Raw genomic sequence first — 16,925 nt, forward strand, 5'->3', positions numbered from 1 at the left:
GCTGGGCCAGCATTTATTGCCCATCCCTAGTTGTCCTTGAGAAGGTGGCGGTGAGCTGCCTTCTTGAACCACTGCAGTCTATATGCTGTAGGTACACCCACAGTGTTGTTAGGAAGGGAGTTCCAAGATTTTGCCCCAGCGACAGTGAAGGAACGGCGATACATTTCCAAGTCAGGATGGTGGGTGACTTGGATGGGAAATTCCAGGTGGTGGTGTTCCTATGTATCTGCTGCCCTTGTCCTTCTAGATGGTAGTGGTCATGGATTTGGAAGGTGCTGTCAAAGGAGCCTTGGTGAATTCCTGCAGTGCATCTTGTAGATGGTACACACTGCTGCTACTGTGCATCGGTGGTGGAGGGAATGAATGTTTGTGGATGTGGTGCCAATCAAGCAGGTTGCTTTGTCCTGGATAGTGTCAATCTTCTTGAGTATTGTTGGAGCTGCACTTATCCAGGCAAGTGGAGAGTATTCCATCACATTCCTGACTTATGCCTTGTAGGCGGCCGACAGGCTTTGGGAAGTCAGGAGGTGAGTTACTCATCGCAGGATTCCTAGCCTCTGACCTGCTCTTGTAGCCTCATCTATTTAAAAAGCCTCATATGCCATGCTAAAATAATACATTTAACAAATACAATTCATATAAAGCGCTGATATAAATGACTTGGGAGCCCTTTAAAAAAGGCTGGTAGATTCGGACCCTAGATTCCCGACCCATTCCCGGACTGACTGATTTTCAGGAGTGCCTTTAAAGGGCTGGTTCCTGTCAAAGGCCCATGCCCGGCTTTCCCAAACTGGTGGGCTCCAGTGCGGAGATAGGCATGTCCTACTCCTCCGTAATTTTTATGGAGCCGGGCCAGGTTCACGGTTTCCTGAGAGGAGTTGTGAACCCTAGTCTGCATGAGAGGACCTTAGAAAGGTCTGTTCCAAAGCCCTCATGCCCCCTATGCCAAGGTAAGCTCCCCCATCCACCCCGCATGATCCCTCAAGCCTGCTATGCCAAGCTATGGCATTCCACCCAGCCCCATGCCCCTCATGCCCCCAGTGCCAAGCAATGCCTCTCAACTCACCCCTTATGCCCCCTATGTCAAACTATGATACTTCCACACCCATTGGTTGTAAACAGTACATAGTGGGGTGTGTAAAAAAAAAAGCTTTTTTAAAAAGTCATCCATTCATTCATTACTTTCCACTATGTTGAAAAAGTCATTTCACTACAAGGCAATAAAAGTGCCAATCATCCAGACCATTTAAAGTATCAGAAACCACAAACCCTTGAAATTATTTAACCTTGTGTAAATAATCATTGTGAAATTGACAGTAGAGATCAGAGAGCCAGAGCTGTCAATCCAACAATGTTTTCTCTGGGGCACAGCTGTTTCAAAAAGACTAATGGTTGCCTGGGCTCTCAGCCAAGCATACATAATGAGGCTTGGATAAGAACCCAAAAATCTATTAGCTTTGTTGAAACAGCTACAGCCCAGAGAAAACATTGCTTGATTGACAGCTCTGGCTCTCTGATCTCTGCCTCCAATTTCACAATGTTTATTTACATAAGGTTAACTGGTTTTAAGGGTTTGTAGTTTCTGTTATTGATACTTTAAAAGGCCTGAATGATTGTCACTTTTCCCTTGTGGTGAAATGACTTTTTAACATGGTAGAAAGTAATGTATTAATTAGTTTTTTTAAAAAGCTTTTTTTAAAACACATACTACTGTCACTATAAGGTTCATAGGTTTTATACATTATACAGAAGATCAATGGGCATGGAAGTACCATAACTTGGCATTGGGGGCATGAGGGCCCATGGGGATGGTTTGGGGGAATAGCCTGGTATGGGAGCATGAGGTCGCATGGATGGGGCATGGGGAGTGTGTGGGGGGACAGTGAGGGCTGGAGGGCCTCTTTTTTATTTTAACTGGGACAAAGTCCCACAGCACTGAAGTGGACCTTTTAAGCACCCTACCTCTGCACCTGGCAGCGCCTATGGCTGCCTCAAAAGTTCATCCTGGGTCAGCTGGCCTGACTCCAGCATGCACCTACACGAACCCTCCCGCACCCTGGCAGTGAAGATCTCGCCTTTGCGGACACTTTCTCCCGAGGTGGGTGGGCTGAGCTGGGAATTTTCCTGACTTACACTGCCTGCCTCAAGGGTGAAAATTCAGGCCAAAACATGTGCACTGAACTTCTAAAAGTTCCCTCCTACTGTTGCCAGCACCTTCTTGGAATGATGGTTAGGCTCCTGACCAGGATCTGCAGTTGAGAATACTGGCCCTAAAAAAAAAATCCAAGTTAAATTTGTCGATACTTGTGGATAATCAGCCCAAATTCATGATGGGTCCATCAGTGGAGGCTTCTCCAGAGCTCAATGGCACACTGCAACTTCAGCACAAATGTGCGCATTTGTCTAAGCTGGAAGTTTTGGTGCCATTTCGATCCTCAATCACGGAGAGCTTTGTTAAGACTGCAAACTCTGGTCTTTTATTTTCTGTACCTGTTCATGACATTTTAATAATGTGTACCTGGACGCCCCCCCCGCCCCCCAAGTCTTTTTGTACTTTCACTGTTGCTAGTATTTCACCATTTTGAAAGTATCCTGTTATTTTACTTTAATGTCCAAAGTGGATGACCTCACAACTGCATACATTGAAATCCATTTGCCACAGTTTTGTCTGTTCACTTAATCAATCATTATCATTTTGTCAGCAGAGTCCTGTTTACACAATTAAAAAAGGACCTCACCATTTTCGGAAGGGTGAGTCTCTCCAGCTCAGAAGAGCAGGTCTAGATCACAACATGCAGAAAGGTAGCATGTGTGGTTAAGCCACACTGGAGATATTAACTGTCCACCTGTCTAACCTTCACTAAGCTTGCAAGATTAAAGTTGGCCCAATAGTGTGAAAGCTGAGTTTAAAATTTGAGTAGAAAATAATTGCAAGGCAAGGGATAAAAGTGTTAAATATTGAACAGAATAGCAGTGACCTAAGTCACCATCTTTGAGTCTGCAGACACCAGATTACATCCTTCTGGTTCACTAATAAAAGTCACAAAATAGCTTTTAAGGCTGCTGTAAGAGGAATTGAAAGAGAAATGGATTCACTCAATATTTTAAAATTGTCCTGCCTGTTCCATGTGAATCAGAATATTGCTGACCTGGACAGTTTCCACAACAAACTTTAATTCAGACATGCTTTCAAAAATTGTAAGGAATAGATCTTGTGACTTTCATCAGTGTGAAGAGAATCAGCCAGAAACGAGATTGCTGTGGGCTGTTATTAGTTTTTGAAGAGACGTTGAGGAAAACATGTAATTGTTCATTTTGAAGGTGCTTTGCACAGAAGTTATTCATGATTACGGAATAATTACTTTCCATTCCCAATAGATCATTTTGATAAGCATGAAATTTAGAGCAGGTCAATAAATTGGAAATAAGAATACAAATGTTCAAGTGAACCAGGAAGCTGTTGTGTCCAGTTTCCTCTGCTGATTTGCCAAACAGTAGGTGAAAAGGATGGCTGTGCTTTTTTTTCTAGATTTTCAATGTTTCTTTTGAAGTGCTGAGTTCAATACCAAATTTATTTGAAAATTCCATGCAAAAAGGACAAAATTATTTTTAAAAATCTGCATTCTAACCCTCCTATCAAAATTGCCAGCAATGCCTCAAGATCTTGCCATCATGTTCAAATGAAATTCAGCAGCTTCCTTGTGTTTCAGTTGAGTGCATTGTGCAGTGTACACTAGTCAGTGACAGGAATGGTCACTGGCGCATTTTTATGAATTGCTAGTGGCAATATTTCCTTAATATGTCAAAGATGACACATAACAGAGAGTAGAAGTTCCATAAATCAACCACTTTTTGAATGTCTCAGGTGATTTATTACACCCTAGCCACCATTCCAAATCACAAATCTTATATTAAGACATTAATGCCTTTATTTTAGGAACATAAGGACAGGAATAGACCAAACAGCCCCTCAAGCTTTTAATTAAGTAACATCATGGCTGATCTGTGTCTTAACTCCATCCAGCTGCCTTGGCTCTATCACTGTCAGATTTATCATTTTTATTTGATTTAGCAGCTACTGCTTTTTGTGGGAGAGAGTTCCACATTTCTCCCAATCCTTTCATGAAGAAATGTTTCCTTAATTTTCTCCTGAATGGCCAGGCTCTGTATTTCCTTGTCCTTACCATCTCAACTGCAGAAAAAAATTCTCTCCACCTGTTCCTTTCGAAATCCTAAATACCTCAATCAATATTCAGGAAATATAAGCCAAGTTTACGTAACCTCTCATGACCTAAATTCTCGAAGCCTGACTTTCTAGTGATGATAGTTCTGAAATTGATGAAGAAGTTGTGATATGAACAAGGCAGTTTTTGCAGTGTTAAGGCAGTGTACATCATCAAAAGAAGTGGTGTTATTACTTGGCAGGGAAGAAATCATGATCAAGATGGTATTTTTCCAGGATTAAATTAGTGCATTGCTGTTGGGGTACGCTGAAGCCTGTGATGTCCCAAGATACTCAAATGCATAATTTCTGGTAGCATAGCACTGTTTACTGTGCATTAAGTCATCAAAACAGGCTTAGTGCTAGTAAGTACTCTTGTCAGAGGTTATGAGTTTCAGCCCCACTCCAGAGACATCAGTACATAATGTAGGCTGATCCTTCAGTACAATCCTGAAGGAGCTGCTGAATGTTAAACTGTGGCTCCAGCTACCCTCTTAAGTGGAATTAAAAGATCCCATGGCATCGTTCAAAGAAGAGCAGAGCAGTTTTCTGCCAATATTGGTACCTCAATCAACACCACTAAAACAAGTTATCTGGTCATGTCTCAAGGCTGTTCGTGTGGCTTTGGCTTGTGGAAATTGGCTGCCATATTTCCCAACATTACCACAAAGACTTCATTTCAAAGGTACTTAATTGGCTGTAAAGTGCTTTAAGATGGCCTGAGACAATGAAAGGTGATAAATTAATTGAAGTTCCTTTCTTTTGTCAACCCACATTTCCAATAAAAGCTGTGTAATAAAGACAGAGTTAGCTATGTTCTTAGGGAAACTGGCTGAGGCACTCATGGAGTTGAATTTAATGCCCTCACCCTGTGGTGAGTTGGTGGCGGGGGGCAATTAATCAGGTGGCTGGGCACCCTGCCACCATCCAGCCTCCATCCTGACTAAGCCATGGCAGGAATGCCTGTGGAAAGCCTTCTTGCCCAACTGCCAATTGAAGCACCTAATTGGGCAATTAATGCCCTGTTAAGGGCCTTATCCCACTGCTGCAGGTATTAACTCAGAGTTGTGCAGTTACTTGCATGCTCTTGGGGAGGGAGGGGTGTTACTTTATTCAAAGGTATTCAGTAACTGATCAACTGGGACCTGGCAATGGGGGCGAAGGGGGAGGCCTGCTGAGAGCCACCCTCGGTCTTGCGGCCAACATCCCCCCCCTGCTCCACCTCCCACTCCCCGTGACTCCCCCTCCTCCCACGACTCACTTGTCGCCTGGATCCAGTTACGATACTAGGCCTCGGGTTGGTGTCGTGCCAGCAGCAACTCTATTATCATGGGTTTGTCTCATTAGCTTCTTATTTGAGAAGAGATCTTGCTGGTGGCAATGCTCTTTATTAGAAAAAAAACATTTATTAACATTCTAACAATTTACAAAGGTTAAATAAGACTAACATATAACTGGAGCTGCCCTCTGAGATGCTACTCAGATATCCTCGCTCAGTGAGTGACATCACTGTGACACAGTTGCTATTGTACATGCTCAGCATTCACTTATTAGAATTAACCCTTTACTATACAACATCTACCATCTCCTCGGTGCTGCTGCTATTCAATAGAGCTGCAGGCTTCTGACTGTGGCTTCCACCCTCTGCCGCCTAGTTAACAAGTAACACTTAATATGACAGGCCTTTCCTAAACGAGGTAACACAGGGCTTTCGCCAGCTCTCTAACCGGCTGGCAAGATCCCCATGCCTCCATTAAATACCACCTATGGTCTCTTTTGTACAGAACAGTGAAGCAGTTTTTCATTCACAGGCATGTAAAAATATTTTCCCCTGCAAAGTTGGTGGCTGCTGATTTAGTGCTGTGGAAAATGCCCACAATCTAAGATAAATTGTTTTTACAACATTCAAAACCACACTTGGCATTCCAAAACTACATTCTAAATTGTTCCTGGGAAATAAATTAAGCATAAAACTCTCTTGATATCTTATTAGTGAAATTCACTGCCTAGTATGGAAGGTTGCAAATTTGATTATTGGTTTTTTGCTGAATTAGCTGATGGTAGTATGGACACTATAATTGGTCTCAGTGCCATTGCCATTGAGTAACTCTACGTTCAGTGTATGCATGTGTGGACCTCAGATGAGAATAGGATTAGCCTCATGAGCCATATCGCACTCACTGTCTCAGCTTACGATGGAGATTTGAGCAGGATACTGGAAGACAGCTCAGACTCAATGGAATGTTGCCTTTGCATAGGACAGCATCTTTGTTAAAGAAGAGAATGGAGTAGAAAATTAGAGAGGAGGAGAGAGTTGTAAATGATGCCAAAGAAAATATATATATTTTATATAGTATATATTTTTAGTTTAAAACAGCTAACTTGATTGACATCTTTTTCTTGTAAAGTGTCAAACTGAATTTTATTTCTTGATCACATGTGTGTCTATACTGAGGAAAAGTAATTGTTCACTTTAGTTTAACAGGCTTTTGGCTCATAACAGGGTCAGTGCCACAAGCACTAACATGTTTCCGGAAATAAGCTCTGAAATTGACCATAAGCCACAATATGTTCAGAAAGTATTTCATAATATGAGTTGAGTTTGGTTAAAGAGAGTCAAAAATTTAAATGAAAGTCTGGCTTTTAAATTGTACTGTACTATTGCATTAGCAGACAATATGGTGTCAATCTTATTGAGATAGCCTTTGTTTCCCTCATTTACAGGACAACATATATAACTGTGTAGGCAATGTTGGCACTGACCAATTTCTAAACTTTCAATTGTGAAGAATTTTAAAAATGTTTGAGTTGACTTTAATTGCCTCAGGATATTCTTTACAAGTGTTTGACACTAAATTGTGCAGTTTGCTAGTATTAAACCATGTTCGCAAACGGTTTTGAATTTTTTGGGGTAATTAATCCATGAGCACACAAGAACAATGACAATTGCATTGAGAAAGTGTCTTTGGTTTATCAAAATAGCCTAAAATGCTCCACATGAGGGTACATGTACAGCACAATAGCATGATTGATGGCCCAAGCATTAGCCTTCATGATAATAACTGCATTTGATTCACTACATGAAAGACAAAAAAAAAGCACCAATAACTGTGTCAAAAGATCATATTATCAAATATATTTGATTGTTATTCCTCTTTTGGCAATGAAGATGAAATGAAACATGATCAGATCTAAAAATAAGGATAAAGTTCAATTGAAAATGGTTGTTTTGAAGATTGCTATCAACAAAGCCATCAGAATTACATGAATGCTGAAATTATCTATGTTAGCACATTTATATTGTTGCTTGTTAAGTTTCACAGTACTCTGTGTGATATTCCACTTTTAACTAATATCGATACATTTCCATATTTGTGATCTGCTCCTTTGTGGACTCGTTGGTAAGAGAACTGAAAAAAAATCATTTAAATGAACTCTCTTCCCAGTAAAGTGTTTTTAGCCCAGCAGCAATGTGCTGAATGGGCAATTAAAACGATGTTTGAGGGCTTCGTGCCATGTTCCCACCCGGCGTCATTTATACTTGCCAAAAGGCTTTTGAGGGTGGGTGGGGCAGCCCAACCACCCCAAGAACACGGAGGCCGACTTTACATCCAAAAACTTGATTTTAACTCACTCAAATGGGAAGCTGCTGCAGGTTGGTGTCTCTCAAGCACGCTGATGCTTGATAGAAAGGGCACACATCTACAACACAGTAGGTTGTTGGATCTTCCACAGCCTGGCTTGCATGGAGATCCTCCAGCAATTAACAAATTTGGTACATAGAAGCATTCTGAAACAATAAAAGTCAGTGCTAAGCAAGTGAGAAAAAGCACTAAGAACTAAGTCACAGCAAGAACAAAGAGAAATTTGAACTTTAAAAGGTGTCAAAAATAGAGGATCATTAATTACTATGACAGCAAAAAGAAAACCTGCAGAGAAAGCAATTAAACTGATCAAAGTGCATACACAACTGAAGTGTATTATACCCTGGGGATCTGCAACATTGGAATGTCAACAACCAGTCCGCCACAAGCAGCTGAATAAAGTCAAGCCATCAACAGATGGAGCACCATCATTGTCGATAAATGTATGATTCCACCAGGATAAAAGCAAAAAACTGCAGATGCTGGAAATCCAAAACAAAAATAAAAATACCTGGAAAAACTCAGCAGGTCTGGCAGCATCTGCGGAGAGGAGCACAGTTAACGTTTCGAGTCCAAAAGAACCTTCAACAGAACTAAGTAAAAATAGAAGAGAGGTGAAATATAAGCTGGTTTAAGGGGTGGGTTGGTGGTGGGACAAGTAGAGGGCCAGTGATAGGTGGAGATAACCAAAAGATGTCACAGACAAAAGAACAAAGAGGTGTTGAAGGTGGTGATATTATCTAAGGAATTTACTAATTAAGGGTAGAAAGCAGGACAAGCAAGGTACAGATAGCCCTAGTGGGGGTGGGGTGGGGTGAAAGAATCAAAAAAGGCTAAAAGGTAGAGATAAAACAATGGATGGAAATACATTTAAAAATAATGGAAGTAGGTGGGAAAAGAAAAATCTATATAAATTATCGGAAAAAAAAGGTGGGGGGCGGTGGGGGGGGGGGAGAATCGGAAACGGGGTGGGGATGGAGGAGAGAGTTCATGATCTAAAATTGTTGAACTCAATATTCAGTCCTGAAGGCTGTAAAGTGCCTAGTCGGAAGATGAGGTGCTGTTCCTCCAGTTTGAGTTGAGCTTCACTGGAACAATGCAGCAAGCAAAGGACGGACATGTGGGCATGAGAGCAGGGTGTAGTGTTGAAATGGCAAGCAACAGGGAAGTCTGGGTAATGCTTGTGGACAGACCGGAGGTGTTCTGCAAACCGGTCACCCAGTCTGCGTTTGGTCTCTCCAATGTAGAGGAAACATTCCACCAGGTCAGGATTCAGATACTAAAGGAAAAATAATGTTTTTTTTTCCCCAAGCCATTGAAAATCTGGCAAAGCTAATAGAGACATCATAAACAAATCAAAGATTCTGTGGATCGCCTGTTCGCAGAAATCAGTTCACTTGGCCACATGCATCATCAGGTCCATGGATTTTTGCATGCACTGCCAGATGGATTACCTTAGTCGGTGTATGGGTACGACACAACCTCAGAAGTACCCCTCGTGTATTTCTATTATATTTGAGACGGTGGTCTAAGGAACACCTTAATAAAATGACCAATTGTAAATGGATATAACAAACTTAAATTAATTAAGTTATACATTTTTGAAGAGGTAACTAAAGTACAGGACAGGGGAATGTATGGATGTTATTTATATGGACTTCCAGAAAGCATTTGATAAAGTCTCTCAAAAGAGATTATTACCTAAAGTTGAAGTCCGTGGAATTCAAGGCAAAGTCTTGATCTGGTTAGGATATTAGCTGAGCAGCAGGAAACAGAGTAGGGATAATGGGCAGGTCGTCTGATTGGCAGGATGTGACAAGTAGTGCCCCTTAAGGATCTGTATTGGGGTGTCAACTATTCACTGTAAACATTCATGACTTAGTTGATAGGATAGAAAGCCACATATCCAAGTTTGCCTACGACACAAAGATAGGGGTGTTATAAGGTGTGTGGAAGCATAAAATTACAATGAGGTGTTGATAGATTAAATGAATGGGCTAAAATTCAGCAAATGGAGTTCAACATAGGGAAATATATGATCATCCACCTTGAATGTAAACAGGATAGAAAAGGGCATTTTCTAAATGAACCTCCAAGGTTTTTTTCTTTTCACCATAGAGACCTTGGGGTCCAGGTGCACATATCGGTAAGACATCTTGAACAGGGATAGAAAATGATCAATAGATCTAATGCACTGCTGGCCTTTATACCTGGGGGTAGAAGTCATGCTTCAGCCATGCAAAACCCTGCTTAGATCAGAACTGAATTACTGTGAGCAGTTCTGGGCACCAGAGCTTAGCAGGGATATGGAGGAAGAGCAGTATAAAGTTACCAGAATGATATCTAGACTCCAAGGATTAAATTGGAGCGATTAAACAGCTAGGCCAGCATTTTCTGTTTGGTGTGCGTCCCAACGTCACTGCGTGTCATTCCGATCTTTTGTTCGGGCGAGCACCGGAGTCGGCTGCGCGCCCGCCGAACTGTCAAAGGCCTGTTAAGGCCATTAATAAACCAATTAAACAATTTGACAGGGCTGTCCGTCCAACCTTAGGGTTGGCGGGCAGGCGAAGAGCCCAGGCGGCCTTGGCATTTTTAATGAACCCTCATCCACGGGCGGGATGAGGTTTCATGAAGGGTTTATTAAATTAATAAATATTTGTTGAACATTTGATAAATATGTCCCAGCTCATGTGACACTGTCACATGAGGGGACATGTGTAGATGATTTTTAACTTATTTTATTCTGAACTTTAAAATTCAATTTTATCTCCCTGAAGCAGCCCCGTGCCTCACCTGTCACGCTGGGCGGGCCTAAATTGGCCCGCCCACGTAAAATGGCAATGCGCAGGCAATCGTGGGCGGTGATCGGATCTGTGCCCGCTCCTGACCGGCTCACCCGACAGGGAGAAAATTCTCCCCCTAGTGTTGTATTCTTTGGAATTCAGAAGGTTAAGATGTGATTTGACTGAAGTGTTTAAGTTATTAAGGGGAATAACAGGGGTAGATAAAGTTGGCAAGTGTAGCACCAGAGGAGCATGGTCTAAAAATTGGAGCTAGACCTTTCAGGAGTGAAATTAGGGAACACTTCTACTCATAAAGGGCAACAGAAGATTGGAACTCTCTTTGCAAATGGCAGTTGATGCAAGATCAATTATAAATTTGATTGATTAATTTTTTGTATCCAAAGGTGTTAAGGGATATGGGACAAAGGCGGGTATTTGGAGTTAGGTCACAGATCTCAATGAATGGCAGAACAGGCATGAGGAGCTAAATTGCCTACTCCTATTCCTATAATACAATCATGTTTCATACAATATGTGAGCAAAGACTACAGCAACTTTTAACATATCTTACTGCACTTCTTATAAAAAATTAGCAAAAAATGTCACTCTATCCCTGTTAGAAGTTTAATTACAACTTTTAATATGTTAATTTCTGAATAAAATCAGCACTAAGCTTGCCGAAGAAACTGTCACTCCCTTTGTCTGACTTTCTTATCAGATTTTGCAGATCATTGGTTTGGTTTTAACTCCGTGCACGTGCATGAGTTTTGAATGAGTGAAAATCTCACCCCTTACATTTCTTTGCATTTATTTGGACATCATAACTAAAGTTCGGCCCTTGCCCATCTCTTCAGCTCTGGGGATTGGCCAGCTGGCAAACTGCCAATCAAACAGCTATCACCCTCCTTGCTGTGGGTTCCAGTTCAAATCAGGGAATCTCATGCTCAATCTGGAAGAGCTGTGCCCCTTCCAACATAAAACGTGAATCTTTACTAGAATATAATAATGAATCACCTCTTAACAATTCTAATTGTGGCCCAGGGTTTTGTGCCTTTTTTCCTATGATATTGGATTCTAGACTTTATAACTAGAGGTCTAGAGATAAAAAGCAAGGAAGTTATGCTAAACTAAAGTCACTAGTTTGGCCTCAGCTGGAGTATTGTGGCCATTCTGGGCACCACACTTTGGGAGGGATGTCAAGGACTTGAAGAAGGTGCAGAGGAGATTTATTAGAATTGAAGGCCTCAGTTACGTGCAGATTAGAGAAACTGACTCCTCCTCAGATAGAGAAGGTTAAGGTGAAATTTAATGGAGGTGTTTAAAATTGTGAAGGATTTTGTTAGGATAAGTAAGGAGAAACTGTTCCCATTCACAGGAGGGTTGGTAACCAGAGAGCACAAAAGGCAAAAGAATCTCAGGAAGTTGAGGATTCTTCTGAACAAAGCTGTTTTTTTGTTGATCTGTTACACATGCCTGAAATAGCTGTTGAAGCATATTCAGTAACAAGTTTTAGAAGTGAATTGAAAAGGGGGAAAAATGCAACACTGTGGGGAAAGAGCAGGAGACAGGGACTAATTGGATAACTCATTCAAAAAGTCTGCACAGACACAATGGACCGAATAGTCAACTTCTATGTTGTAAGATCTTTTGATTTAATGGTTTCAAAATTGGGGCTTGTCACAAAGCGGTGTTGGCACTATGAAAGCCCAAAGGCCAACATTAGGCTGGCTGTGTTTCCAGTTGCTTTCAGCAGAGCCTACTCGTCACTTCATGTTGGGGAGGCTGCTAGTGCAGGCATGCCATGTGTGTGCTGGGAGTGTCAGAAGAGGCACTATCATATGCCAGACAGCCGTTCTGGCTGATCTGACCCTCGCTTGGACTACTCATGTGCATTGAACACCAGTGTAAATCACTCCCAGCTAAACAGATGATCAGTAGTAGGAGGAACTCGTGCACAAACATCATTCAAAGGGCCAGCCATCAAGTTACACTTGAGTTGCTTTTGGTTTACTACTGCTTAGGCATAGTCAAGGGGTGTATTGTGGTGTGTTTTGGGAGGTGGTTTGGAGAGCTGCTGCATGAAATTAGAGGCAAGAGGATTTGGTGACAGGTATGGGGATTGTGGTTGCAGTGCTTTTGGGCCTTCAACATGACCAGAAAATGGAGCAATGGCTGCAGAAAGTGAAAGTTTTGCGAAGGTAGAGGACGAAGACACTCCACAGGAGGCCCTACCCACTATGAGTTTTTCGAGAGCACTTCTCTTACCTGCACCAAACCCAGGAACAGTGCTGGAGGCAACTCAGGTTCAACAAGGAAGTGAGGACAGAACTGTGCCACCTCCTTCAACCTGACCTGGGGCCTTGCACTAGGGAGAGGAGGACACTGCCTGTGGATGTAAAGGTCACCAGCACATTGAACTTCTATACATCTGGATCTTTCCAGGTGGGTGCAGGTGACATTGTGAACTTCTCCCAGTCCGCCATCCATTCAAGCATCTTGGAGGTTCCAGAGGCCATTTACATCGGGAGAGATGAGTGCATCATGTGGCTTTGCCATGAGAACAGGTGCAAAATGACTGCAGGTATCGCAGGCATTCATGTCAATGGGGAAATGTCTTGGAACCTCAAGAGCTATCACTCTATCTGTGTGCATTTGATGTGCAACTACTCTCAGTACATCATGTTGTTGAATGCCTGCTATCCCGGCAGCAGCCAAGACACATTAATTCTGAAGCAGTCAGCCATCTGTACCACCTTGAGGCCTCCACAAAGAACCAGAGGGTAGCTGCTCAGACACAAAGGCTACCCCATATGCACATGGCTGATGACTTGTTCTATCACCTGACTATGCCAGGATTATGCACATACTATGAAAGCCATGGAGCCATCAGGAACATCATGGAACAGACAATCGGTCTGCTCAAGTCATATTTCCGATGCCTGGACTGCTCAAGGTAACCGCCCCACCAACACCATCCCACAGCTAGTACATGCCAGAGTGGGTGTATGTCTAAGTTCATGCTGGTCTGCTGCTCCCTCCATAACGTAACCACCAGGATGACACAACCATTGCCTCCAGAAATTCGAAGGAGAAACAGGAACAAGAATGGGAGGAAGAGAAATTAGGGAGAATTTGGCATGGACGTCTTCACTCTGGATGGGCTGCCTGAGACTGCCTGCTTAGACTCTGATTTCAGTAAAATTACTTCCCTTGACTTCTTTTGATCCACTATTCTCCACCATGACATTCATATTAGGAGCCCTATTATAACATCTCCTCGGCCATCATCCAATAATAAAAGCTACCAAAAAAATCTTTCCCTTAGTATCTTTATCCAGCACCCCCAATTATACAACCCAAAATGAACCATATACCCTTAATGCCTGTCTTGCGGATGCCTGGGCCTGGCCTTGTGTTCCTATGCAGTGCTAACCTTATGGCTGCAGCAAGTCTGGTGGAAGGTTGCTAACTCTTAATGGAGGAGACTGCATCTGGCCTTTCAGGATGTCATTGAGCAACGTTGGCTTTGAGGATCCAGCTTCAGACTAAAATCTCCCAGCATAGGTGACAGCACCTTCCAAACCCACAACCTCTAACACCTTGAAGAATGAGGCCAGCATATACATGGGAACACCACCACATGCAAGTTCCCCTCCAAGCCACACAGTATCTTGCCTTGAAACTACGGGCAGCATTTTTCCGTCGGTGAGCGAGGGCCAGGGCCGACTCGCCGATGCATAAAATGACGCGCAGTGATGTCGGGCAGGCGTCCTGATGTCACCACCCGTCATTTAGATTGCCAGTTCAGCGGGCGCGCAGCCGAGTCGGCTGCACATCCACCAAACTGTCAAAGGCCTATTAAGGCCTGTTAAAAACTAATTAACTCAATTTAATGAGCTACCTGTCCAACCTTAAGGTTGGTGGGCAGACGAAGAGTCCAGGCGGCCTTCGCATTTTTCATGAAACCTCATCCACAGCCGGGATGAGGTTTCATGAACTGTTTTAAAAACTAATAAAAATTTATACAATTATTCTTTGACATGTCCCAGCTCATGTGATAGTATCATAAGAGGGGACATGTTTTAAAAGTTTAAAAAACCTTTAAGACTGAAACAATCTCCCTGAGGCACGGAGATTTCTGTCCTCTTTCACGCGCATGTGTAAAATGGCAGCGCAGCCCCAAGTGGGGGTGCCGATCGAGTTTGCGCCCGCCCCCACGCAGCCCTCCCAACAGGGGAAAATTCCTGGCCTATATTACCATTCCTTCACTGTTGCTTGGTCAAAATCCTGGAATTCTCTTCCTAACGGCACTGTTGGTGTACCTATACCACATGGACTGAAGCAGTTCAAGAAGGCAGCTCACCACCACCTTCTCAAGGGCAATAGGCAATAAATACTGGCCTATCCAGTGATGCCTACATCCCATGAAATTTTAAAAAAACAGCAGCCTGGGCTAGCTAGCTAGCTGAGAGGGAACAGCAGGAGCAATGGCAAAGTGGCAGTGGTAGGAACATGCAGACTGTCACCCTGAGAGAGAATAGCAGGTTCATGCTCCACAGCTCCTCTGCCCCTCCCATGGAGTGCTGCCTCAGAAATCCTAATGATCTAGCCACATTGCTTCTTTGAGCACTGGTATCCGCAGCCATGATGGCAGCAGTCTGAGCCTGCACGGCCACAAGCATGGTCCTCATGGCCTTTGTCTGAGCTTCCACTGCAGCACTGAGAGATTGGGTGGCTATCACTTGTGCCGTGGTGGAAGCTGAGACAGCAGACACCAGGCATTGCATCATGGCTGGGTCTGCTTATGTTGCCATGGAGTTGGACGTGGTGTTAGAGATAGACTTCAAGCTCTGCATGATGTCCTGTGTCACATTGGAACTGTTCCTTGTTCCTTGACAGTGACAGGAGGCTACTGGCAAGCTTGCCAATGCACCAAGCATCTCAGTATACATTATTATCAGCGTTTGCCTGTACGCTGTCCCATCAAAGTCCTCACCTGAGTCCCCTGTAGTAAAATTCATATGCAACCTTATGCTCTTGGGAGCTGGCATATGCAGTACACTTTCCCCTGGCCTGACTGCGCTCATGCTCAGTGACCCACCATGTGCAGATCCTTACTCTATGCCAGCCTCTAAAGTACACGCTGTTCCAGTATTGAATTGGTGGCTGTGAGTGTCAGCTATTTGTCACTGGTGTGTGGTTGCTTTCTCTGTTTCGGTGGAAGTAGTTTTTAGATACTGGAAAGCATAAAATCAGAAAGGGGTAGAGAGGAAAGCAAGGGCTCCATGGTCACACCATCTGCAGCTTGCACATCATGCTTGATAGCAGGATGAGAGTGAGGAGGGAGTTGAGAAGGGCCATAAGGCAGTAACATACCATTATCATGAGAGGTCCATTCACACCAGATGCTATGGTTCTGTTGCAGCTAAATCTGCAATGAGGAGTGCCATTCCCCCGCTCCCCCGTTGGGTTCAGTGGATAAAGGAGTAATCCCAATGGTTTGCTGTTGCTCACATCTGTTGTGTGCCACTTTGTCCTACAAGACAGAGGAAAGAATGTCAGGGATTGAGTAGCACTGTGCTTGGATGATTCGGCTGCCCACAAATGAATAATTGGAGATAGGTGGAGGCAGTAAGAGGCTGTGAGGCTGTGTTCAGTGGAAGGTACAACCACAACAAAAACTTTAGAGTGACAAAATACTCCTCTGGGGAGTACTCTGTAATCAAATGGTGTAGTAGCCCATTAAAAATAAGTCATGATTGTAAACTCTTGAAAAACCATTTTCAAAAATTCCAATATGTTCAATTAACTTGACAAGGTAACTAGGCACAAAAAAACTACTGCTTTTGCCATAATATTTGTCTGAGTTTGTACATTATGAACGTGATCTGCGCAGTTTAATAATCTCTTAGACAATAGCTGAAGTGACAAGCAGTATTCTTTAGTTCTCATTGTGGTACAGAACATATTTGAGACTATGTAATATTTTGTTTGGGATAATTGGCTTTAGGTGTGACAAATACAAGGACACCCTCTCCCTAATCCAGAGCTGAAGAGTAGTTCAAAGTGGTACACAACAGATGTGAGCAACAGCGAACCATTGGGATTACACCTTTATCCACTGAACCACATTACTACACACAACTACTATTTCGAATTACTGTTTTAATTCTGTTTTGGAAAATAACAAAAAAACGTGATTTGATATATATAAATAAAAATGTTTTTGCCAATTTACTTGGAGTTCAAAGTCTAGTGGTTTTTAAAAAAGCAAAT

General features: G+C 42.8%; 1 protein-coding gene across 1 annotated transcript in view; it reads left to right on the forward strand.

Moving 5' to 3' along the window:
- The window catches only part of LOC144678739 (contactin-associated protein-like 2), a 2,328,914-nt gene that overhangs the window by 872,967 nt on the left and 1,439,022 nt on the right, over positions 1 to 16,925 (forward strand). The window lies entirely within an intron of this gene.

The sequence above is a fragment of the Cetorhinus maximus genome, chromosome 3, assembly GCF_964194155.1.
Source record: "Cetorhinus maximus chromosome 3, sCetMax3.hap1.1, whole genome shotgun sequence".
Classification (NCBI taxonomy): Eukaryota; Metazoa; Chordata; class Chondrichthyes; order Lamniformes; family Cetorhinidae; genus Cetorhinus; species Cetorhinus maximus.